This window comes from Ixodes scapularis, unplaced genomic scaffold, assembly GCF_016920785.2.
Source record: "Ixodes scapularis isolate PalLabHiFi unplaced genomic scaffold, ASM1692078v2 PGA_scaffold8__174_contigs__length_109621045, whole genome shotgun sequence".
NCBI classification, from domain to species: domain Eukaryota; kingdom Metazoa; phylum Arthropoda; class Arachnida; order Ixodida; family Ixodidae; genus Ixodes; species Ixodes scapularis.
Genome location: NW_024609883.1, coordinates 19,212,047 through 19,238,414, shown reverse-complemented (window position 1 = coordinate 19,238,414; position 26,368 = coordinate 19,212,047). Strand labels below are relative to the sequence as shown.

The following is a 26,368-nucleotide window of genomic DNA, read 5'->3' as shown; positions in this document are numbered from 1 at the left end:
ACGACGGCGTCAGGAGCTACGCTACAGTCACAGAAGGTGCGACCGGAAAGTTTGAATTCGAAGACATTATGGATGAGGAAGAAGCTGAAGTCGCGGCAGGTGGCAGCTTGCCGGCCAGTAGCAACATGGACGTGCTGTGCCCCTTGGAAGCGGAAGCTGCAAAGGACAACACCCCCTCTCCGCCTGCCACTCCCTCGGCCTGCCCGGTGTCTACCGCTCCTGCGAAGGAAGACACCACGAACAGCAGTGCAGAAGTCAACGCATCTTCGAAGACTGCTTCAAACCGCCAGGAGAACCGCCCCACCGGCCAGGACCAGAGCACAGACGTCAAGCCGATGCAAGCTGCACCGACAGACACTGGCACGGCTGTTCCGAAGTTCAGGAGCTGTGAAGACTGGACCAGCACGGATGAAGACGGACAAGTGCTACCGGACCAGCGCCTTAAAGGGAAACCAGTCAGCCAGCGGAATTTTCGATACGACCCAAAGACCCGGATCCCGACTGAAGCTCGTCGGCAAAAGGACTCTCAGTAGGTTCTTGCATGCACGGTGATGCTTTCTGGCGCATTTCTTCTTGTTTGATGCATAACCCCCCCGGCACACACACTACTGGGGGGTGATTTCAACTGCGTGACTCGGGCCAAAGATTCGTCGAAGGGACTTCGGCAGGACTCCAGCATAGCAGAACTCAAGAAGCTACTTAGAGATTTTGATTTGCAAGACGTAACTGAATTTGTACAAGCACCATCTCCCGGATACACTCATTTGCAAGGGGAATGTCACTCGCGACTAGATCGCATATATGCTTCGAGTGGCTTGGGAGCAAATACGATAGCCTATAACGTTATACCAGTACCTTTTTCAGATCACGCTCTTGTTACGGCGCAGATAGGGAAGGAAAAGAAAAAGCAAAACTGCGATTCATCCTGGAAAACGTGGAAACTAAACGAAAGCGCGCTTGAGGAGGAGGAGCTTCAACAAGAGTTAAAAAAGCTTATCACAGAGAAAGCGAAAAGTCATGAAGTGAACGCTGAGCACTGGGAGCTGCTGAAAGAAGAAATAAAGATGAGCGCAATCGCCTTCTGCCAGAAAAAATCTATGGAAAGGGAATCCGCTAAAAGAAACCTGATGAAGACATTGCAAACTTTAATAAGAGAAGAGAATTTAACACCTGGCTTGTTCACGGCTGACATTCAACAATGCAAGGCCCAACTGCTGGAACAACTAGAAGAATATTGAGGGGCTATGGTGAGGTAAAGGTTACGCACGCTTGAACGCTCAGAAGACCCCACAAAGATATTTAAAACGCGCGAACGTGAGCGCGCGTGCCGCAACAACATCCATGAACTTCAGAGCGGAGAAAACATACTCTCGAAACCCGAAGAAATAGATTTACAGTTAGTCGCCTTTTTTAGTAAAATGTTTGGTGAAATAAATTTCCGAACAGACAAGCAATGAAGGAAGTGCTAGCAGTTATGCCCAAGGTACCGGAGAAACTGGTGGAGTGCCTTAACGGGCCCATCAGCGAGGCGGAGGTACAATGTGCAATTAAGGATCTGGCACCAAGGAAGTCAACCGGGGTTGTTGGGCTCGGCGCAGCTTTCTACAAAATGTTTTCATCGGAACTAGTGCCAGTTTTAACGAATGTGTATGCGGATATATATAATCGAAACCTCGATCCTTCCACCTTCAATGCGACAGGCAACAACGGTACTAATTCCAAAGCGGAAAAGTGATGGGTCATTCAGAAGTAGCGAAGACTTTCGACCAATAAGCCTTCTGACAGCGGATTATAAGATCCTAGCAAAAATTATATCAAAACGCCTCGAAGTTGCATTCCATACCATTGTTGGAAATCATCAAACGCATGGTTTCTAAAATAGATCGATATTCACTAATCTGCATACAATGAGGATTATAGCAGAAACGGCAGAAGATATGGGACGTCCTACGGCTGTCCTACAAATAGATTTTAAAAAATCGTTTGACAAAGTGTGTCACTCCTTATTTTCATTATTAGAGCACTGTGGAATTGGAAAATTTCTGGTCAATTTCATCAAAATATGTTACAGGGACATAAGCACACGGATCCTTATCAATGGACGCAAGTCACGCTCCATTCCCGTGAAGTCATTGGTACGCCAAGGATGCCCAATGTCGCCCATACGTTTTGCTATCTATCTAGAACCGATGTGTAAGGCAATCTTGAATGACCTTATCATAGAAGGCGCAAGCCTGGGTGCAACGTCAGCACGGTTGCTGGCTTACGCGGATGACGTCACGCTAATTGGTCAAATCAGAAAGATATAGTGCGGGCCGTAGAACTTGTAAGGCAGTTTAGCGACGTTTCTGGAGCTGAAATTAACCCCAAAAAGTCCGTTGGAGCCTGGCTGGGTCCGTGGGCATCCAAGCCAAAACAATTCTTGGGCATCATGTGGTCGACATCCATTTACAACTATCTTGGGGTTGGGCTGGGCACAGAGCAGCTAAGGACCGGACTGGATGGCATTCACCCGAGCACACTGAGGGCCAAACTTCCAGAATGGCAGGGCAGATACGTGCCGCTACTGAAAAAAGCGGTTATTAGTAACACAGTATTTTTTTCAACTGTCTGGTATTCGGCGCAAGCTGTTCCATATAGGCAACTCGACGTGCAAAAAGTGCGTCGGTTTTGTGCAACGTTTGTGTGGGGCTCTGGGTTTGAAAGAATGCGCAGAAACAATCTTTTTATCAGCAAGCAGAAGGGAGGGCTGGGACTTGCAAACCTAGACGTAAAATTGAAAGTGCAACGTTTCCTTGTCTTCCGAAACCGAGCAACCAGCCCGGTGTTGATGGCGGCGTTAAAGGAGCTCGGTGGACCATATCTGGCTCCATGGACTAAAGAGACCGTTGGCACTCCAGAAAGGACCTCGATCCTACGATACTATAGAGAAATTAGAGGTGCGATTCCTTTTTTTAAGAACGTTTTCGTGGGAATACCTAAACAGCGTCAAACGCAGGCGTCTTTATTGGGACACTCTAGACCTGGTAATGCCTCCTCCAATGTATCGCCAAATGTTTCCTGGCTGCGAAAAGTCGGACGTGTTCAAGCGTCTAAGTCTATACCCAGTTCGGCCAGGGATAAAGGATTTTTTTGTGCGCTTTCATACCGAAGTTTTACCGGTCAAGACCTGGGAGGAACAAAAAGGTTTTTTTCTGCCTTGGGGAGTCAATTGTGTCATTTGCCCTGTTCCCGAAACACTGCAACATACATTCATGTATTGTACTAATGCAGAACTATTTTGGGCTCAGTTCCGCACGGCGCTTCGGATCGATCTTTACCCAACCTGGTACAGCATGAAGTTTCTAGACACACAGGAAAAGCAACAAAGCAGATGTTACGAGCTCCTGACCCTGATCGGTTTGCATGCGATATGGAACTCGCGTACTGATCACAACTTGGTACGAGAACGAGGGAAGTGTGCGTGACGCCACTTCTTAGAGGGATTTCACTACACGTCATCCATCATAAAAGAAACTTCGTTTAAGGAGACGGAACACTGGGAGAGGTTCAAGACCCTTTTAAAGCTATAAAATCCCGAAGGTACTGCACTCTTTGGAAAGGTGTGGCTACGCAGACCAACGTGACAAACAGCGTCACGCTGAAAATGTGCGCACAATTGTGAGAGCTGTGTCAGAAGTGCTGACCTTTTAGGTTGTAAATAGCAAAATGTTTTTAAACAAATAAAAGCCAAGCTGGCAAAAAAAAGAAAAAAAAACCGAGTGGTTATCGCGCTTGACTGTCGCGCGGAAAGTCTAGGTTCGATTCCAGTCATTGGAATGCTCTTTTCTTTATTCTTTCAACATTTCGTTCTCGTGAGTTCGAGAACATTCTCGTCTGATCGAGTTCCCAAAGTTCCAGTCGTCGAACATTCTACGCCGATTAGTCCAGAAGCTTACGCATGTACTTAAGGCGCTCCGCGTGGCGAACCGGGGGGGGATTCGCCCCAGCGTTCGACTCTGCTCTTTCGCCGACTTCGACGCCCGCGACGCTCTACTGTTATCTTTTGTTTCTTCCTTTATTTTGGGCACAAGTTCGCCCAATTAAACGTTTAGTTTACTCAGTTATTTGCCGCCTCATCACTTGTCACTCGTGACAATATTACCCTGAGGATGGTATGGTGTCGTCCTTTTCTGCTTTATGTTTAGCGCCAAGCAGGGGTCAGTGAACACTCTGCTGGTTAAATAGCTAGCATTATCGCTGATGAAACACGTGGGTGTGACGAAGCGCATGAAAGTTTCCAACAACGTCTCCTAGATGCGCTTCGAAACCAGCTTCCTCAGCGGGTGTAACTCCATCCATTTTGAGAAATGATCGGTTATTATCAATAAATACTGGTTCCCACGGGGACATTTTGGAAGTGGGCCGATGATGTCGCAAGCAAGCATCTCCCACGGGTAGTGACTCACTACAGGCTGCATCAGGCCTGGGGGCTTTCCCCCTCGCGGCTTCGCTTTCTGGCAGGCTGGGCAGCTACAAGCGTATCGGAGTGTGTCCTGTCTCATGCCCGGCCAGATCGCGACGCAGCATAACTTTTGAAAAGTCTTGCTGCCGCTGCCATGACCAGCCAAAGCCGAGTCGTGGAAGTATCCGATAAACCGCCTTCGTAGCCTCCTAGGAATCACCGCCCTGAACGGAGAGTCGTTCCCCTCCTCGTCGTCGATTGTTAAAATGTAGCGGAGCAATAAGCCGTCTTGACCCAGCAAGTATGAATCAATATGTTCGTTAACTTGACCGCCAGCGTTCCCCATGTTGCTTGCCATTTCCGCAATTTTCCCCAACACCCGCTGACAAAAAAAAACATTTGCCTTTCGGTCCTCGACAAGCTCTTCCTTGCTCACCACTTCACCCCAAGCCACGATTCCTTTTTCCCTCGTGCGGCCTCCTAACACTGCGACAAGCTCCTGTTGCATCGAATCCTCCCCGCTTCCTCGCTTATGAGCGGCCGCGCGGGAAGCTTGTGTCTCGCAATCCCCCTGGTTGCTTCTCCTTCAAACCACTAACTTGGGGCGCCCGAGAACGTTTGTCTGCAAGCTTGTTGGAGGAGCCCTTGAGGTCTACTCGCGCAGCTGTAGTTTACTCCTCTCGTGATCCGGCGAATGAGCGTTCTATGCCCTGACTGAAACTCGGTGGGACGGCAAAGGGAATAAGGGGATTCAACGGATTATAGTGGTACCCGTTATTCTTCAAGTTTATGATAACCCCGTCCCGGCAGACGGAGTCCTGTCCTAAAATCAGAGAAATTTGCATGCCTGACAGATAGAGAAAACGCTGCCTCCTTCGTCTGCCGTCGAGGCTAAGGTGAAGGCGTATTGCGCTTTGTGCCCCGATCCTGTTGCTAAACGCAGCGCGGTGGAAACTTCCCGCACCTGAAGTGCGCTTCGTCGACAGTCTTCGAAGACTCTGTCGCCGATTAGGGAAAGAGTCGAACCGGTGTCAATTAGTGCGTAGTAAATGTTTCCACCGATCTCGACGCACACGTACGGCCCCTTCTCAGATGTCAAACCCTGAGTCCGACATGCCGACGGGGAAACACCAACCTGTCGCTGACCGCAACTCCTGCCCCGTTGGCAGACTGATGAGGGGCCTCGGCAGCGGCCGTCAACCGTTAGTCGGGAAGTCCAATAAGTGGCGCCGGCCTCTCCCGTTTCCCTGAGACCAATGGGGGGGGGGGGGGGTAGGGGGGGGAGCTGCCGTCCATGTGCACTGACGCTTGATATGCCTAAGCTGATTGCATTTATAGCACCTGACCTATCTCCTGCCATTGTGTGCTGAACGTCCGCCGCTACCATCACGCGATGCAGTGTCGCGCCGGGGGTCAGTGTAGTTCCTGCGACCTTCGTAATGATTCGCGACTCCGCGGTGGTCGGCTGCGCCGCCTCCCTTACGGGGATGCGTTCTGGAAGAGCCCGCGTTAGCTGCTGTTCGCCTCTCTTTAAAAGCAAAAGGATCTAAGGCGCGGGGCACAGCAGTTTCGCCACTCCTGAGTCCTATGTCCTGTAACGGCCACGTAAAGGCCTGTCCAAACAGGATACTTCAAAACTCACGACTCCGGCAAATCGTGCCGCGCTACATCACTACATCGAAAAAATACCTGCGATGTTTTTCTTTGCAATGTCATTAAGTCAGAACGTTATATTTACGAAAAAAAAAGGACCATAATACCCAAGCGTTGCCCCATACGCTGGTGTACTTCGACAGTTCCGAGCCTGTGAAACGACACAGTTAGGGCGGCTAAAAACAAGTTTTGTACACTAGCGGAAGTGGACATGGCAGCTTCATATTCAATGTTGCTTGTATTTACAACACAGAAGAGAGTCATAAATAAGAAATTGCTCACCTTTGAACACTGCGAAACGAGCCTCCTGGTATACATAAGTTCTGAAAATATCCGTCTTGAAAAACATTTATACATATGCATCTTAGATGAGGTAGATTTTGTGACACCGATACACACAATATGTGTGCAGCATGTTGGCATTCACGCTGTAGCACCACAAGAAACACAAAAGATTGCTACAAGGACACCGGCTATCGGCACATACACACACACACACACAGATCCACCGGCTTCAGAGAGCAGCTGCCTTTGCATGAGGATGAAGCGTAAGCATGTTGCTGGCCGGACAGGAGCTAATTTGTTTAGCCTTGACCCCTTAGCTTTTTTTTTAGATGCTGCACCGGCACTTATAATATTGTTGCCATCTTGCAACAAAGATTTCTCAGTTGAATGTTTTCACTGCAGTCCAACACATGCTTCAGCTTGAACTCACGATGGGTTCATCATCACAGGCGTCAGACATGTTCGCTTCTTGACATCCGTGACGGTTGACAGCCAGTGTCTTTGATTGCAGAGTTTCAGCTTTTAATTTCTTTATTTTGGCATTCGTCGCATTAATGAGAGAATTTATTTTGCTGCAAACATGTCACAAGATAAATGCTTGTGCATTTTCTTGTGACGACAACACCTGTTTTAAAATGAGCTCACTCGTACGTTAATTTTCACAGTCAGAAGTCTTTTTTTTTTTTGGCGTGTAGTTCCAGTATGTGATACGTAACAAGTCGGCACTGGCTGGGCATCACTAATTGGGGAACAACATAGTTGTGCTCTACACCATTTACACCAGGAAAAACAAGCCGTTTTATGATGAGTTCCAAGGCAAGAACTCAGTCTTCCTGTACGAGCAAACTGTAGTCAACTTGTCCCGTGCTGTCGATGCGGCTTTGCATTTTTCGCCCCTTAGGTTTTTCAAGGTGGTGTACACTGCACGGCTCGCTACATAGCCCAGGGACGGGAGGATGTGTCTAATGTTTTACAGCCTAGGGCCACATTGCAGGTATACCACGTTGCAGGTAGGGCGTCAAGTATCCGCTCGCTTGGGAAGATCTTTCTGGTTTCCATCCTTGCTAGCTGTAGTGATCGTTGACAGTGCGCTCCACAGCAGTATTTTGTTTCATCTTCGTAAATGTGCCTTGTAGACACGTGATATTAGAAGCAAGCCAGTTGCCTATACATTCCGAAGCACTCTTCTAAGCTGTCAGTTTTCAGCTTGTCCTATAGAGGCCGTACAGAAGCCCGAGTTCAGCAAAGCAGTATCCGGGATGTGTATTTGACGGCCTCTGCAGGAAATGGAATGAAAAAGAAGGAAATCATATTAATCCAAAAAAAGGTAAAGTTATCAAGAATGGTTATAAATAAAAAGAAAAAAAAGAGAATGCTTTTCTTTAAGCTGACGTGATGCCGTATTTGAGAGAAAACACTGGCAGTGTTTCGATCTAGTATTTTGGATCACAAACATCACAATTATTCTTGAATTTGATGTGCCGAATGCGCTAGAATAATAATAATAATGCTTATTGCACGAGCACATAAAACCAGATAGAGAAAATAATAATAATAATAATAATATGCTCCATAGAGCTTCCTGGTGTGTGGTCGGATTCCTTGGGGAGCCTGAAGGGGCTCCAGATAAATTGTTAGTATACGACTCTGGTGCATGGATAAGTAAACTGGTCATTTAACCATATTCCGGCCTGCGTGCACTCCAAACTACAGCTCAGAGACCCGCTACAATATAGGTCTTACAAGTTAGTTGTAGCGGATCATTTCTGCGCTCCGATGAGGATACGTAGAAGCGACAGAAAGTACTTCAGTTGTTGTTGTTTGTTTGTTTTTAATTGATGTGCTGGTTGCAACCGAGATAACCTATTACTTGCATACCTTGCGAAGGCATTCCAACCTGAACTCATGAATCAAGTCATTTTTATTTAGATCTGCACCTACAAGTAGCGCCAGCATTTGAATATGTTGCTTCCAGACCACAACCAAATCACTCCAAGTATGCATTCGGCTAAAAGTAAAAACAAAAAACGAAACCACGATCATAAAAATCAAAAAGTGCTCACCTGTTATGTCGTCAAGGAAAGAGATCTTCCCATCGATTCGTTGTATGGTCCACGCTTTCGTAGTCATCCTTGCAGAAACTCAATCAAATATGGAAAAGAGTCAAAGTACAGGCTAGCTGGTGGAAGTCAACCATTTCGTCGTTTACCCTGAGACTGGGTTGTTTTTTTTTGAAGAGCAGAAGTAACAGAAAAAACAGACAGGTCTCAAACTCAGCTACACGTTTATTTCAACAACTTCCTCTTATATAGTTCGTTTTCGTCGTCAACAACCAATCACATACGACTTGTCCTTTGCACCGTGACTTTACAGGTTCCACTCTATCACAAAAGAAGCGGACACTCCCAACGTTTCCAAGTGAAAAGGTTCTAGCAGAAGATATGCCTCACAAAGCTTCAAGCAACTCTTTTGTGTCCTCACAATAAACAGGACAGCAGTCCACAACAACATCCCACTCAAAACTGGTCACCTCCAAAATTGTAGAAAGCAGACAATACACATCAGTATTGGTGTGTATTGTCTGTGGTGTTTACTGGTGTGTATTGTCTGTTTTCTACAATTTTGGAGGTGACCAGTTTTGAGTGGGATGTTGTTGTGGGCTGTTGTCCTGTTTATTGTGAGGACACAAAAGAGTTGCTTGACGCTTTGTGAGGCATATCTTCTGCTAGAACCTTTTCACTTGGAAACGTTGGGAGTGTCCGCTTCTTTTGTGATAGAGTGGAACCTGTAAAGTCACGGTGCAAAGGACAAGTCGTATGTGATTGGTTGTTGACGACGAAAACGAACTATATAAGAGGAAGTTGTTGAAATAAACGTGTAGCTGAGTGTGAGACCTGTCTGTCTTTTCTGTTACTTCTGCTTTTCAAAAAAAAAAACCAGTCTCAGGGTAAACGACGAAATGATCAAATATGGATACTTTCACATCCGGTTTACCATCAATGCGCGAATAAACAACATCTGCACGGAATGACAGCACCGACAATCGAAAAGCAACGCTCACCCACGCTCACCACTGTGACGTTCACGTTCACACACGAGGCCGCTGTTGTGTTGTATTCCAAAATGTGCTCTATCTCACTCGAGAGTTGAACTTTTGACCCTCGGCGTCCAAAAACCTACTCGCTTCTACAGTTGTTCTAGTTGATTCCTCCAGCCTTATGGTCACGTGACTCAACCCGCAGGAGTAGCTAAAGAAGCCGTCGAGGAAAGGAACGCGACGGAAAACCGTTGGGGAAAAAAAAAAAAAAAAACGCGACGCCGCGGCGTCTTTTTTGCTTTTTGTTTGCGCCGCTTCAAGCGTAGAGGGAAAGAAAAAGTAAAAGAGAACGTGCATTGCAAAGAAGCCAATTGTCAAGGGGAGTGTTGCGGAGAAGCGCACTACCAGTTCAGCCAACTCATTGCCGACGCTCCTGGAAGGGAGAGAGGGAAGCGCTGCGGCTTTCCATCTAGGTGGTGTTGGGCGACGGCGGTACGCGAGGGCGTTGGCGAGGTGAGACAGACGCAGGTGGCGTGTGACGTCAATCTGAAGAGGAGAGCAGTCGTGATCGTAAAAATTTTCACGACTCCTGCAAACATTTTCACGACTCCAACAAATCGTAAAAATAGAAGCGTCCGCTTCAATTTTCACGGTTTGTCGGAGTCGTGCGTTTTGTATTGTCCTGTTTGGACACCCCTTAAGGCGTGCGTGGGTCGTCGCAAGCTCCCGCGCCTCGTCCTATTCAGGCGCTTCCCGGCTCCAGCGATTCCTCTGCGCGTGGAGGGGGGCGATACGTCAAGTCGGCGAGCAAGCTCGCCAGAACGATGCGCGCCTCTCTGAAAAGTGCTTCCAGGGCCCGTTTGGTCGAAGCACTAACCGCGGCTAAGTTAGCCGCAGTACCTAGGAGAGGGATTTTGAGATCACCTGACTGGCTCGGTAGGGATGCGGGGAAACATGGCGGTGCCCCAGCTAGTGAGCGCCGCTCGCTTTGGAACTAATATGTCGTTGTGGTTGCAATGTCGGGCGCGTTAGTCAGCAACGAATGGTGCAGGAGGCTTTCGCTTTGCCTTACCTCCCTTAAACAGCAAAGCATGGGGAATGTCATCGCCGCCTTTTTTTGGTAGTGTTTCGATTCTGGGAACTCCTAAGCCTAAATGAACGCGATAATTGTCGGCATAGAAACGTCTTTGGAAAGCGGATTGTTGGTAGCACACAAAAGCAGACGGCGACCCAACAGACCCCTTTTCTAAATTATCCGAGCACCGAGGCGCATGCTACGACTGTAGTTGCACGCGTCGCACGTGCTGGCGTGTGCAGTAGTAACTGTTCTAAAGCAAAAAGTATAAAACAAAATTTTGCCTTGCACGCGCGTTCGTTAAAGTCTTATATGATTTTTTATTTCGAATCTTTTATAAGAGGAGGGCCAGCGCGCGTGAACCGTAGAATTACACTTCCAGCGTTCTCCTCGCGATGCTTGGATAATTTAGAAAAACGTCTGTCGGGCCGCTGTCTGCTTTTGTGTGCTATCAACAATCCGCTTTCCAAAGACGTTGCCATGCCGACTATTATCGCGTTCATTTAGGCTTAGGAATGCCCAGAATTGAAACACTATCTAAAAAATGCGGCGATGTCATTGCCCATGCTTTGCGGTTTAAGGAGGTAAGGCAAAGCGAAAGCCTCCTGCATTATTCGTTGCTCACTAACGCGCCCGATATTGCAGCTACAACGACATATTAGTTCCAAAGCGACCGGCGCTCACTCACTGAAGCACCGCCATGTTTCCCCGCATCCCTACCGAGCCAGTCACGTGATCCCAAAATCCCTCTCCTAGGTACTGCGGCTAAGTTTAGCCGCGGTTAGCGCTTCGAGCAAACGGGCCCAGATCAGCGAACTCAAGTCCGTGCAAGTAGGGTTTAATAATAATAATGTCTTTATTGCACGAAGAAAATATACATCATCACAAACAGGTCCGCAAAAGCACGTGAGTGCTTGTAGGCTTGAACCTGGCAACCAGCAGAGAAACTACTAACATCCAATAATGCGAAGCACAAAATAAGCAGAAAAACGAAATACTCTCGACCCGTACAACAATTTAAAAATCGTAGTTACAACACCAATTTCTAAGCTTTTTTTATCACTTTCAACGACTGTAGATTTAAAAGTTCATTTGGTGACAAATTAAAGTAATGAGGAACGTAAAAAGACCGAACCCGTTTTCCGTAATTTGTGTATACTCTAGGGAGGGCGAACCGCTCTATTTTTCTCAAAACCTTTTGTTTTTTTACAGGTTTCTTAAACGTATTATTAAAATAATTCTTAACTAATATTTCATAGATATATAATCTTTCAGTTGACAAAAGCTGTAGCGAACGCATTTTTGACTCTGTTCTTAACTCATCCAATTTGGTTTCATATGCTAAATTTCTACAAATGTTACGCAAATTACTATCTAATTTACTTTTTCTAGAGTTCGAACAAGAACCATAAAGTGTGACACCATACCGAAGCACCGACTCTCCCAGAGGTTAAAAAACCCTCATTCTCAAAGTCAGGTTGGTTACAACTCGCAAACGATATAAAAATGCAGATACTGCGCGAAGTCGTTTCGCAAGATGCTCTATGTGACTATTCCAAGAAAGATGTTCATAAAAAAAAAAAAAACACCCGGATATTTTAACGAAGATACATATTCAAGCGGAATACAATTACATCTCTCGCAGTTAGATCGATGTAGAACCAGCGGTATATTAAATGTTATTGTTTTATGAGGATTACGGAAACACATTAGTTTCGTTTCATCTATGTTAACACAGATACGATTGTTTTTGAACCATGCCATTAGCTCCTAGATATCGGCTTGAAGGGACGACAGAGCTTCCGATCCATTGTTTCCCGCGAGTACAAGAGCGGTGTCATGGGCGTATTGAAAAACGCGTGAAAAAAAGTTCAGTTTACTATTTCATTCACATAGATGTTAAAAAGAAAAGGACCCATAATAGATCCTTGGGGGACACCGGAAGGAATTATCAGTGAATTACTTCTGAAATCACCAATCTTTACTAATTATCCCCGTTCTGAAAGGTAGCTGGTTAAAAACTTTATGTATGGGCCTCTAAAGCACAGGTGCTCAAGTTTGTATCATTATTATCATGAATGTGGTCGGACAATTCTTCCAGCAATGTAATTGTCCCTCTATTTTGTCGAAACCCGTACTGTGAGTGACATAGCAAAGAATGCTTATCACAAAATTAGGTCATGGACCAAAATACAAACTTCTCCATAATTAGCGATAGTACGGGCAAAATAGAAATGGTTCTAAGTTTAACATCTCTTTTCTACTTTCTTTCTTAAAAACAGGCCTCACCACAGCAATTTTAAGACCATTTGGAATCTTTCCCTCAGAAAAAAGACGAATTCACTATTTTTAATAAGATACGTTTTAGTTTTCCGAAATTAACTACAATGTCCCTTAAACGAACTCTATCATGCCCAGGTGGTTTGGCCACCGACATACTTTTGATAACTATTTTTAAGTCTTCTTCTAACATCTGTGGGAAGTACGCGGAATTGCGACACCTTTCTTCGCATGTGTTTGGAAACGGTAGAAGAGCCATGACCCTGGTATTGCACATCTGTTGCACCTTGTATGAACGAGGCATTGAACTTATTGCACAAGGACTCTACATCGGAGTCTCCAAAAGCTTTTTACACCGTTTGATCAATATTTTCTTTGCCTTTACCCCCTATTAATTCGTGAACAACATCCCAAGTTTTTTGGATTACTCTGATGAGTCTGCAAACGGGCAACGTAATGTCTTTTCTTTGCTAATCTTATTTTTGCAGTTACCCTATTACGGAGACTTCTAAATTCTTCTTTCAATGCGATATTTGCAGGGTTGGTTTTACATCTGTGCCACAGTTTGTCCTTTTCATTGCACAGCTCCATTATTTCTGAAGCGATCCATACATTCTTTAATTTTATTTGTTTAAGCTTAATTTTCCTTTCACATGTACTGTAAATGTTCGCAAACCATTCGGTCATTCTTTGGTAGGCTGTAATATGATCTAAAGTGAGTAAACTATCCCAGTTATATTCAATAATGAATTTGTCTACTTTTTTGTTATCTAATCAGCTTACAGAGACTATCAGACTGGCTGGTCAGGACGTCCCCATACTCCCCATACACAACAAGCGCTACAAAATAGTGGTCGGCCACTTTTTGTTTAATTACACGGGAAAGGAATTTTAGTTCGTTTAGCCTCACAATAATATGATCGATACATGTGCTCGTAATTCGGTTTCCGAGACGCTCTTCTCTTGTGAAGTTTGATATCACGTTTTCTAGTCCAAAACCCGAGAACAAGTTAAGGTAATCCGGGACTCCGTACTTGGACGTATCCAGTACATCAATATTAAAGTCACCCGCAAGTATCAGTTGCCTATTGTCAAACGCATTCAAAAGCTGCGTCATTTCATCGAAAAATAACCGAAGATTAGAACTAGGTGGCCTGTAAACAGAGCAGATGGTAAAAGACGTAAACTGATTAGAGATTGTAATGACCAACACTTCAGCATGACTACAAGACGTTATTACTTTCTCGGAAAACCAGCCAGACTTAATAAACAAGAGTATTCCACAACCCCGTTGTCCTTCTCTACACAATGAAAAAGAATGAAAATCTTTTAACGTAAACAAAGTGCTAGTTTCTTTGTCAACATTTATTTCAGTTAAAATTAAAACATCGATACAATCAACTCGATCGTTTAGGTAAACAAGTAAATGATCCCAATTTTTCGTATGCTTCTTATATTAATATGAAGTAAATTAAGTTTTAAATTTAGTAGAGACATCTAGCTCATTTTTAAGGTGGGCATCCCATTCTAGGAACGATTGAAATATAGCAGACATTTTTAAAGATTTTTCAACAGATCTTGATCGTTATTGATACGAATAGCGGGCTTCTTCTCGCTATGACGGACAAAACTTTTTCCGTTTGTGCACCAGACATATTTATAATGTTTCTCCTTTGCGCACTGCTTAGCGCTCCAAAACAGTTGTCTAAGAGACTTCGTCAGGTTCTCGTTAACGAAAATGCGTTCCTGCCTAAGTACCACACGTTTAGTAATGCAGAGGTCTCTTACAGCGCGGTCCTTAAACCTAAGGATGATAGGCGGGATCTTTCCTTCACGGAGGCCCAGTCTATGGACCGCTTTGATGTCATCGGCAGTTGGCACTGGCAGTTTTAACTTAGTAGCGAGCCACTGAATAACATTAAGCAGGTTTTCCTTTTCTTTTTGTTGGACACCATGGATTTCGACATTATTCCTTCTGGAATATTGCTCAATGCTGTCCACGGTTGCCTTCAGTTCCCGAATTTCCAGGTCTTGTTTCGAGATTACAGATTCCATTCTTTGCATTTTTTTGGCGATTTCTCCGCTTCCAGAGATTTTATATTCTTAAGTACTTTATCATACTGGGAGCTCATCATTGCCAGAGACGCCTCAATATCTCCCAAAGTCTTTTCCTGCTGAGTCAGTTTTTCTATCACTGCGTCGTATTTAACAGACTGCACGGCAATAGACTTTTCCATCGCATTCATTCTGTTAAGTACCTCGGTGAGTATTGTACTCATACTCGTAAGCTGCGTCATCAGTTTCGCGAGATCTGATTGATCGCCGTTCTTCTTTGGCTGGATGAGGATCGTACCTGCGTGCGCTCGTTCACACGACCGCACGCCGGTACGATGCTCATCCAGATCGAAATGGGCAGGGGTGGGGCTCGAACCCAGGATCCCTGGGTTCTGCAGCGCGAGCTGTGCAGTGTGCTAATAACAAAGCTGTTTATTGGGCGAGTTCGGCCATACACTGGTTTGAATAGGCGAGCATCTCGGGGCCAACCACAGGCCTCGAAAGAGCCCCTAGCGGTGGTAGTTGTGAGCTCTAAATATGCGACACGACTAATTTAAGCCGTTTTAGCGTCGCTAGAGCAAGAAGGTATAACTCTTGGTGACTGAAAACTTGGTGCATGTTAGGGTTTCGTCACGTCCATATTCAACGGTAGAATAAACGAACGTGCGGTCCATATGAGGGCCGACTTGCCCGAAACAGCGTCTCAGCTGATGGCGAATTCCACTGGGCGCTTTGGAGCGCGCCGGGATCAGTTGACCAGATCCGGACTGGAGCACACGATCCAAACGGGGTCGCGCCGCCTACGGATCCCCAGTGGCACATGATCACTGCTCCGGGATCGGCGGATGCCTTCCCGTCATTCAACTGCCCGGGAATCCCCTTTCCGTGGCCGCCGCGGTCGTTTCAAAGACGTTTTCGCAATCGCGGCGCTAACACGTGTTCGACGCACGAGCGGCAGGAATGGCTCAGGCGCTTTTAGCAAAGATTGCCGGAATGCCTGTAGCGCGGTAAATACCTTATTTTCTCCTTCAAGGAAAACGAACCGGCTGTCGAACCAAGGAGTAAGCAAGCGGCCATTACGAAATTTTTTGATGTCGAGACAATCTAGGACCCCAGCCCGCGACGTGCTTCTTCTTCTGAGGCGAGATGGGCGAGATCAGGCGAGGTGCCCCACAAGAAAGGAAGTCACGTGTGTGCGCCGAGGGCTGGCCCGGCTGGCTTCTGGTTGAATCCACCGAAATCGTGGGAGCGACTTTTCTCGGATCCAGATCGAGATCTGGAGTGGGAGCTAATCCAAAACGACCATTGAAACACGTCGGTCTCGATCCCGATCGCCCAATGGAATAGGCTCGCTCCAGAAAAGTCGATGCCGGAGCACTCTAAAACGACCAGTGGAATTCGCCATGAGACTGGGGGAAGGAATGCACTGCCAAAGCCAGCGCATGAGCCGTGCGGAACCGTCTCAACCCGAGCCGAGCAAACCGCGTCTCAAGACGCTCGCGCGCTCCCACCCTTTGCACTGTTTTAATAATAATAATGGTAATAATAGAGAGTTTTAGTAGACCGTTTTCATCTTCCGCTCCGCTCTGAGGGTGCCAAACTGAGCATGCGCGGCCCGCTTCGCCGGAATGGAAAGCGGAGGTCCAAAAACGCGTTTTAGTAGAGCGTTTTTCTTCAGCGTAAGAGCGTTTTGAGCGGGTTCGAAAAATTTGCTTGCGTAGCCCCACAAGTGGGAGTTTATAGTACTAGTAAGACAAAAAAACCTAAGCGTTAACACCAAAAGAGTAAAAGGGAGCGTGATTGTAGAGGTAGTAAAAACGAAGGCGACAATAATGAACACAAAAGAGTAGGCACACACCTGAAGAAATATTAAGCTATAAAATATAAATATAATTGTTCCACCTTGTGTGCGAGTGAAGCCGAAGGTATAAGCATGAGCATGTTGCTCTAAACGGTACTTGCACTGCACGAGCGCGCGTGCTTATCAAGGACGCTGAAAAGCCGGCACTCGCTCTTGTAGCTTCTGCTCCACTCGAATTAAAACTGAAACAGATTTACTTATTCGAAGTAGAAAAATAAGACAAACGGAAGAAATTTGCGCATTGCGAGTACATCCTTTTGCGTAGTACGAGTACAGTGTTGCTCAAGGATAGCAAGACATCTGCACGATGAATCCCCGCTGTTTTCAAGGAAGGAGACTTCTACTAACGAGATTAAGCTGGCGAGACATCGAATATATAGGTCTGTTCGATTTGGCCAGAAAGTTCTGAACTAGTTCTGTCCGAGTTCAGAGGAGTGCAGGAGTCGTGCAGCGGGGGCGCAGAACCAGTGCAGCCGCTGCGCTAGGACTGGCGCTGTGCTCGGCTTTCCGAGCGGAAGCACAGAGTGTCGTCTGCATCTGCTGGCTCTTGCTTCTAAACGCCAAGTTGTATGCTAAATTGATTTGTTCGCGGGTTGATGAGACAATTCGTGTTTGCTTAGTTTTAAAGTATAATAACGGAACCTTTTCTGTGATTATTTTTTTATTCGCGTGTACTAAAAACGTTTTCTGCACGCAATGCGTTTCTGTCCGCATTTTTAACGGCCGTTCGGTTCCTCTCATTTCCATAAACGTCAGTGTCCTTCACATTCATTAAGCAATAGTAGATTCATTCCTAGCCTCTCGAGTCTCGCATTCTAACGATATGTTCGCGGCATCGGGAGGATTTTGCGTCGGGCGTCACTGGCGGCAGCGCGCGGTCGGTAGCTGTCACCTCGAAGAGGAAGGACTGACGATAGTGTTTTGGCCAAGACAGTTATCGACCGTAACTTTGGCGTTAGCTGGAGCGTTCATTCTGATTCTCAAGAAAGACCTGCGTGACACTACCAAGCCAATTCCAATTCTCGGCGTTTTTCTCACTCCCGTTAGTGGGCGTCCACAGATACCGGCGGACAAAACATGCAGTACTATGCTCAGCTACGGGGCATGCGAGGGCCAATCTACTAAATCCCAGACATCTGCAATGTATCGGAGTCGTCAGTATGCATCCAAGACCAACTGAAGTCGGGGACTATCAAGAGTGCAATACCTTTCCCGTGTCTGTAAGGAAGAGTATCAACACTTTGGATCCCCGCATAGCATAAAAAAGAAACAATTTACGTGAGCCAACATTTCAACACTTACCACAAGGAGCCAAACCTACACGAGCAGGTGCCTAAAACAATTTCAGAATATCATAATCAATCAAATTCCTAACCCTCGGCTTTAATCTCAATTCCGCGTCCACCGCGGGTACGTTATTATCATAAATGAGAGCAAACGCAACCTCCGTAACGGCGTTATTGTTACACATCGCAGACATTTGAACAAGAGCTGCGAAAAATGGCACCGCGAGCAGAGACGGACGAGGAGTGCCGTCTGCTATCGCCGTCCGCTCTTGTCGTCTGCTTCTGCACGGACGCTGAACTGACTCCGGAGCCGGTGCAAGATTTTGAGGAACTGGGTCTGAACTCCTTGTGAACTGGGATGAATCAAACGCGCCAGTGCAGCGGCCGTACAACTTCCGGTTGAATCGAATGCACCAGTTCCTGCACTGCTGAACTACTTCAGCCAGTTCAGGCGAATCGAACAGACCTTATGATTCGTATCCCTCCTGCCATCAAGCGCCGAAGCTTCCTTTCCGAACGCGGTTTGCTGGATATTTCCAACGTAGAAAAGAAACCCTTTAGGAAGCTATCCTGCTTAAAGAAGGATCTGGCTGTTCTGCATGTGGGCCTCCAAATACCAGCACCCGACAGATCGGCGCAGGGTGTTGCCAATCTGGCGAGACGCTTTGCATGGTTCTTCCTCGACTGGCCTATCCCAACCGTCTGTTCGTACTTGGATGAGCGTTTGGACGGAACTTGTCGGTGTTCTTCAGTTCTGTGAACCTCATCGTGGGTCACATCAACGAGAGGTTCGGCCACCTGCTTGCTGACATGAACAAACATAGGTGGTTGACCCTGGCGAAACTAGAGCTGTGCTCACAAATGAGACCCTGCATGGTTTGTGTAAATTTCGCGTTTCCATTGTTTCTAGCACAGCTGCTCTGTCTTGTGAAAAGTTACTTTTTTATACGCCAAAGGTGTACATGGGCAGTGTCATAACAAGTCACGACGAGCGCGTTCGTGATCTATGAGTATTAGTAGGCCATTTTTATGAGCCCTCTTTGCTCTACTTTACGCTCTGCGAGAAGCACCGTCCCCACCGCGCACGCGTTACCCGCTCTGAGTCGGAGCGTATAGTTAGCGGAGTGAGAGTGCGCTCCGCTTCACAAGTTGTAGAGCGGACTGCCCTCAGCGTCCTTAGCGTGATCGCTTAGATCTCAAGATGGCTGCACTTAGTCAATACGCGTCGATGTTTTTGACCGTGACCTCAGCTTGAAAGAGGTCGAATCAAGAAGAAAAGCGTACGCCCCGCGCGTAAAAAGTAAACCATTCGATTTGAGTTCCATGTAACACAAAACAGCATAATCAAACGAAGTGAACGAGTATCACTTTGCAACCAGCACGGCGTCGGTAAAGTCGTCGCGTTTTGTAGACGTCCTATGGCAATGCAGTCAGATGTACGGGTGCGCGTGCTTGAACGCCGATTATATCTGTGCATGCGCCCTCCTGTCGAAAATGCCACTGAAAGCTGACCACGAGCATAGCGCTCGCAAGCTGCACCAAAGAAACCATTCCTCTCAGCTTTATTTATTCACACTCGCTCGCAACTTTTGAATTGTTTAACTTTCCTCAAGAAATGTTTGCATTGGATTTCCTTGGTAGATTTAGAAAATAATAGAAACTTAAATGCAGCCTTTGTAAAAGTGCAACCCATGGTGCCGCTAGTCTTCGAGGCCGCCTTATTTTGGCCAAGTGTCTAGGGAGCAAGAGAGCTGCGTCATTGTTTGTCGCGGATGCGAGTCTAAATGTATTAGACACGAATGCTGCGTCACTACTGAATATGATTTGGGTTCTAGTCACAAGTCTCGCACTAAAAGCGATGCCCAAAATATGGCGGCCGAATATGTTACGCGGTGGTGTTCTGAAAAGAGTTACCAATAACGGTCGAAAGAATATTCCACGTCAATTTTTTGTCTGGTGAAAACCAGACAGGCATAAACAATGCAAAATTTAGCAAACACAACCCTGGACTTCTAAGCAATAGTGGTAGATTAGAACAGTTTTCAGAAGTTTCGTTTTGAATTCCGGCGTAGCGGGCCTCGCATGCACAGTTTGACGGCCTCAAACCTTAGCAGAATTAAGAAACAACTATATATATATATATATATATATATATATATATATATATATATATATATATATATATATTAATTTACAATACCCAGTTTTTTACAACCCTACAATGGAAATACGCTTTATCTTAGAGGAGTAACAAGTCCCATATCACATGTTTTGGTAGTGTTTAAATACTGCCGTGTTGTAAGAGTGTTTTTCTTTGTCTTTTTTATTAGGCCGTCAAGGAGAAGGGAACACCCCTGAACAACGGTTGGGGTTTTGTTGACCGCACAGCATGCCCATATGCCGTCCATCAAAAAAATTAGAAGAAGACCTCAAGAAGGTGCTCGTCGTGAAGCACCAGGCAGTGATGTGCGCAGACGGCATAATTTGACGGTTGGACGAAACCTACAAAGAGCACGGGCATTTTTTTTGTTTGTTTAATATTAGAATGCATAAAATTATCACAGTAAATCATGTTCAAGCTTTTGTACTGAGCGAAATACCTGTCCAACTGGGCTGAAAGGCATCTAGAAATATTTTAATAAAAAATGTTTACTGACGACTCCCATTTTACTTCTCAGATGTGCGTGTGAATATTGCATCTCACCAAATTTCAGTGTTACTGTTGAATTCAGCATTGTAAGAGTAGACTATTTTGCGTGGCCTTCTATTGCAAGAAAATACCGTAGCACAAGTGAGGCAGAAACTGGGCAGGAGCTTAAGCTGAAAAACGCACTTTCATAAACACACAAAAGAAATAAAAAGAAGTGTAGTCAAGCAAAATGGTTTCATGTCACCCCCCAAGGCAGATACATACACTGCGCTCCACTGTAAATTCGAACACGAAAAAAATCGCTTTTATTTGCAGTTTATTTCTATGAAAGCTAATGAAAAAGCTGAAAATTTGTCGCTCAGATTAGTGCCCCAAACGAGCGCTTTATTCCACACCAATAGGCAAATGTCAGCCCCTCGAATTTAAGGTGAAAAATGAAAACAGGATATTGAATGCTCCCGCTAACAGTGTCGCGCAGTGTACATAAACACCAAGGCACCCTTTCACAAACCGAAGCATACGAAGAAGAAAAGACTCATTTCATTGGGGACAAAAGTAGATATATAAATGGAGCACTCGTTTTCGCTAATTTTCACTGTCTTGCTGCCTGAAGTAACCAAACAAAATATCTGTCCGTTTGCCGACTGCATTAGTCTTTGGTCTTTAACCTTTAATTTTTGGCTCCGGAGAGCCGCGGCACCGCGGAAAGCAGCAGCCCGCACCACCGAGGCCCGCGGTGCCGCGTCTAGGGAACATGGTAATGTGGTGAGTATATACGTGCAAGATGACGACGACATGGGTAGGTATTGGGGAGGGTGGCAGTCCGATTCGCAGAAGTCCAGACTTCGTGGAGGCGGTTTGGGCGGGTGAGCAGCGAGCTATGAGGATCTTGCACGCCGTTCGATCAGTGCATGAAGGAGCACCAGGAACATAATGCCGCTATTGCTCACTGGGGTCCACTGGGGTCAAAGAATCATGCTCCAAGGAGGTAGTCCAGCCGAAGTAGAAGCTGCCGCCTCCGAGGAACCGAGGCCCAGGGCTCAGATTGAGACACCGCGGTGTGTCATCCTCTCAACGTCGTCGTCGTCATCCCGCATAGAAAAATCGAGCCCGCTGGCTTAGACAAGGCAGCACCTGTTCCCACCGTTCAGGGGCCGTGAAAGAATTGCGGCCAGCGATTTCTCGAAGCAGCCAGAGGTTCTTGACCACCGTGAAACGTTTTCTGGCGGACGCCTTTTCAAACAAAGTTTGCGCAGCTTCTTAGTGCAGCGAGGTTCATAAGGGTCAAGCGCGCTCCCAAGCATGATTTCAAATAGCGAGCACCCACCTTTCCAGAAAAGCACCATCTACTGAACCTTTACTGAGAGTGGAACGTACTTCTTAAAATGGCGACGATAGCGGAGCTCACGCTCCACGCTCAAATCCCAGAGCGGGTCGGCATGCGTGATGGCGACTCCGCTTTCCATAGAGCGGAGCGGGAAACCGAAAACGGTCTACTAAAATTTTCTAATAATATCGTTAGTTGATAGAGAGCGGCGGCACCGCGGAAAGACAACAGCCCACACCATGAAGGCCCGCGGTTCCGCGTCTAAGGAACATGATAATGCGATGAGTATATACCTGCAAGGATGACGACGAGATGGATTGTTGCTATTGCGGAGGATGTCAGTCCAAATTGAAGATTTACACATTTCGTTGAGGCGGGTCACCGGCGGGCCAAGGGGATCTGCAGCCTGCCGTTCGATCGGTTCACGGTAGCACAAAGGAGCCCCAGGAGCATGATGGTGCAGTAGCTCACTGCGGCCGAAGCATCGGGCTCCAAGGAGGTATCCCAGTCAAAGCAGAAAGCTACCGCCTCCGTGGTACCGAGACCCAGGGCTTAAGCGTGTTTCACATGCAGCGGTTTTGGCCCTAGAGCGGCGCGATTTCTGCCATCGCGGCGCTCTGTATGGCTTGCACCAGCGGTTGAGCGGCACGAGCGCCGCGACGGCAGAAATCGCGCCGCTCTAGGGCCAAAATCGCTGCATGTGAAACACACTGTAAGCGTGATTCACATGCAGCGATTTTGGCCCTAAAGCACAAGCTCTGGTGACGTAAGAGCGACTGTCAACGCTATGAGCTCGCGTTTCTAGCCTTTGATGCGGTACAACATAAGGTAAAACGAAGTATAGGAACAGCGTCTCAGCTGAGATGGGAAAAAAAGCGCTTCCAAAGCCAGCGCACGAGCCGAGCGGGACTCCGCGTCTCAAGACGCTCGCGTGCGCCACCCTTTAGCACTGTTTTCTTTCAGCCTGCTGTATCTCAGACGCTGTTCTAGCAAGCCGGCCCAAAGGAAACTGTCACCGATACTCAATCTCACAAACATCAGAAGTGCAGACAAAGGCATGGGCACGAGTGCGTGGCTTTGGAAAGAATGCGCGATTGTCATCCCTACTGAAAAAAATGAAAGCCGTTTAGAACTCCCTGTAACGCCGAATTAGAGCGCAGCTCATTAGGAGGAGGAGCCACGTCCACAAAGGTCACGTGACCGTCCCTGAGGTCACGTGACCGTCCCTGGGGTCATGTGACCCCGAAGGTCACGTGTCCCCCAGAGAAATTTTTCCGCTACATTTAGCAGTGCAAGTTTTCCGCTTAATTTAGCGGGGAAATTTTTCCGATAGATTTAGCGGGGAAATTTTTCCGATAGATTTAGCGGGGAAAATTTTCCGCCAGGATTAGCGGGGAAATTTTTCAGCTAGATTTAGCGGAGAAATTTTTCCGCCAGATTTAGAGGAAAATTTTTCCGCTAGATGTAGCGGGAAATTTTTTCGCCAGATTTAGCGGGGGAATTTTTCCGCAAGGTTTGACGGCGAAAATTTTTCCGCTAGATTTAGCGGGGAAATGTTTCCGCTAGATTTAGCGGGGAAATTTTTCCGCGAAATTTAGCAAGGAAATTTTTTCCGCTAGATTTAGCGGGGAAATTTTTCCACCAGATATAGCGGGAAAATTTTTTCGCTAGATTTCCCGGGGAAATTTTTTCCGCTAGATTTAGCGGTGGAATTTTTCCGCTAGATTTATTGGGGAAATTTTTGCGCTACATTTAACGGGGAAATGTTTTCCGCTAGATTTAGCGGGGAAATTTTTCCGCTAGATTTAGCGGGAAAATTTTGTTTGCTAGCGGGGAAAGTTTTTCACTAAATGTAGCGGGGAAATTCACCCATAATGCACAGCGCGGTTACGCCGATGGCGACGCCGACGCCGCTCAAGCCGGAAACGGATGCGCTCTAAAAAAAATATGAATTTATATAAGAACTTATATGAAATATCCAAAAACTGATATGTGACATATGAAACAGTCATGAAATTCCCCAAAACTGATATGCGGCATATGAAAACTGAAATGCAACATATGCCAACTGATATGCAGCATACAAGTTCATACATGATATAAAGTTGCACGGAAACGAAATTTTAGCGCCGATCTTTCTGCATAAATATGGGCTAGGGACAGGCACCACCTCGGAAACATCAATATCGCGCTGTAAAACACAGGAGAACTAATTTTAAAGTTAATTAAACGATTTCAAATTCACATCTGATGGATGGTGGGAAAGTTCTCCTGACATCACTTGTGGCATAGGAGCGGCGCCGTTCTGCGGCAATACGGCGTGCCGGCAGAATTAGCCTAGGCCTGAACGTATTCGCAAAGCCTTGGCGGAGAAAGCCAAAGCGTAGTTGCCCACAGTGAGCTCGTTCTCGTTGCTGCACGACAGGACCCGAGCATGCTTCTGGCACGGCCGCCAGCCGGTATTATTTGCTGCGAGTCGCGAGCCGACGTTAAAAAAGATATGTTTGAACTACCAGAGTGTCAAAAAGAGCCACGCAAATACCTGTTCACACTCGGAGCGGACACGCGCGTTTGATCAAAATGCTGGATTCGCTCTGTTAGACCGCGTTCCAGTACGCGTTTCTGGACCGATCTTTTACGATTGCAACTCGATACTGACATGACATTCGGCAAACATAGGTTGGACCGACATCGCGTAGTGTATCGTATGTTGCGCATGCTGCATAAGGCGGACCGAGAAGGGGTGGAAAATAAAGAGGAAGAGGTTCATGTTCCTGGCTTCCCCACACCAAGTACGCAAGCATCGCCAAACGGTCCATTCCAGGGGGCCGCTTCTACATCTCAACCCAGGAGATGCCGTTCATGTCAACAAGGGTGCATGGACCACGAAAGCGCAAGTCCTGAGACCTTCTGGACGTTGTACGATCGGGGATGATCGTACAACGTCATTACGGCGGAAGGGAGAGTGCTGCGACGCAATCGGCAGCACTTGCTGGCTACGAAGGAGGCATTCCGCTTTGACGAAGATGTCGACAGCGAAGACGACACACATCGAGATGTCACTCCAACACAGCGCTTCCCATCGGAATCCTCTAACCAAGCGCAAACAGCGACAAGCGCTTTGATGGCTAGTGCTCCTAGAATCACGTCACCAACAGCAGCTCCAAGAAGGTCGCTCAGGCAACACAGACCCCCGCGCCGGATGAGTTACGACCGGGCGTTCGTTCTAGAACCATGAACTGTTGTTGCGTTTCTTGACTTAGTATGGACTGTTCTTGCGCGTTTATTATTTTTGGTTTGACGACAAAAGAAGGAGGATGTATCGTATGTTGCGCGTGCTGCATAAGGTGGACCGAGAAGGGGTGGAAAATAAAGAGGAAGAGGTTCTTGTTCCTGGCTTCCCCACACCCGGCCCGTCATGTTTTATCGGCAATACTAGACGATACACGTAGCTCCCACGAACTGCTATAGCGCGACAGTGACGTAGCGTCGTGTCAGAATAAAAATGCCATACCAATAACAAAGTTTACTTACCGTCTTGCGAAAGTAATCCGTATGGCGTTTATTTGAGCTCTATGTCACACAAAACGAGGAGATAGAATCAATGAGAGTCAATTTTCGACGACAGCGTTCGTCACCGCTGTCTCGGAAAACAAGGACATCGAGATGACAAGGGGAAAAGGTTGACCCCTGAATTTTAGTTGAGGGATCAAACTATTCATGCGGGAAGGGTCCACAAGGGTCGCGCGGGCATATTCCATTCAACAGGCCAGCCGGTCATGGGCAGGCGGTTTTGGTCGAGGACCGCCGGAGCAACGGTGCGCCGAGTCGGTGTTGCTGCTAGGCCTACTATACCGGGTGAAACAAGGAGACGGTAGGCTCCTTAAATCGACCGGAAAATTCGGTTTCTTAACCTATCGCGCTACGACTTTGTGCAGCGTTGCCCACAGATAGTGCATTTTTTTCGTAAAATTTGCAAAGAGCGAACTTACCTGAGGAAAAAGTAAAGAAAGAAAAAGGCTTAGCTCCTATGAAAACGCAGCGACGCCTCCGGTCTGCAAACAAAACGGCTCCGCTTCGCACGGGAGACAAGAGATGGCGCAAGCGGTGGCGACGCCAACTGCCGCTAACGAACGAGCAGACGATGCCGAGAGTCGGTCCTTTTGGCAGACAAGGAACTGCAGTTCCTTGCTGTTTTTGTCTGTTTTTGCTGTTTTTGTTGCTGTTTTTGTTTCTGCGACTGTCGCCGCCTACGGAACGCGCTCCGTTTTTGAGTCGAAAAGATCGTCTGCTAAAAAGGTCTCCTCTCGGCGCCATATGCTCGTTCGTTGCGGCGTTCGTTGCGCCATCTCTTGTGTCCAGTGCGAAACGGCGCCGTGTTGTTTGAAGACCGGTGGCGTCGCTGCATTTCCATA

At 46.8% G+C, this 26,368-nt stretch overlaps 1 pseudogene; it reads left to right on the top strand.

Annotated features, from left to right (window-relative positions):
• The first annotated feature begins 2,781 nt into the window (after nucleotides 1-2,781).
• On the top strand, nucleotides 2,782-3,666 carry LOC120843890 (annotated as a pseudogene).
• The last annotated feature ends 22,702 nt before the right edge of the window (nucleotides 3,667-26,368 follow it).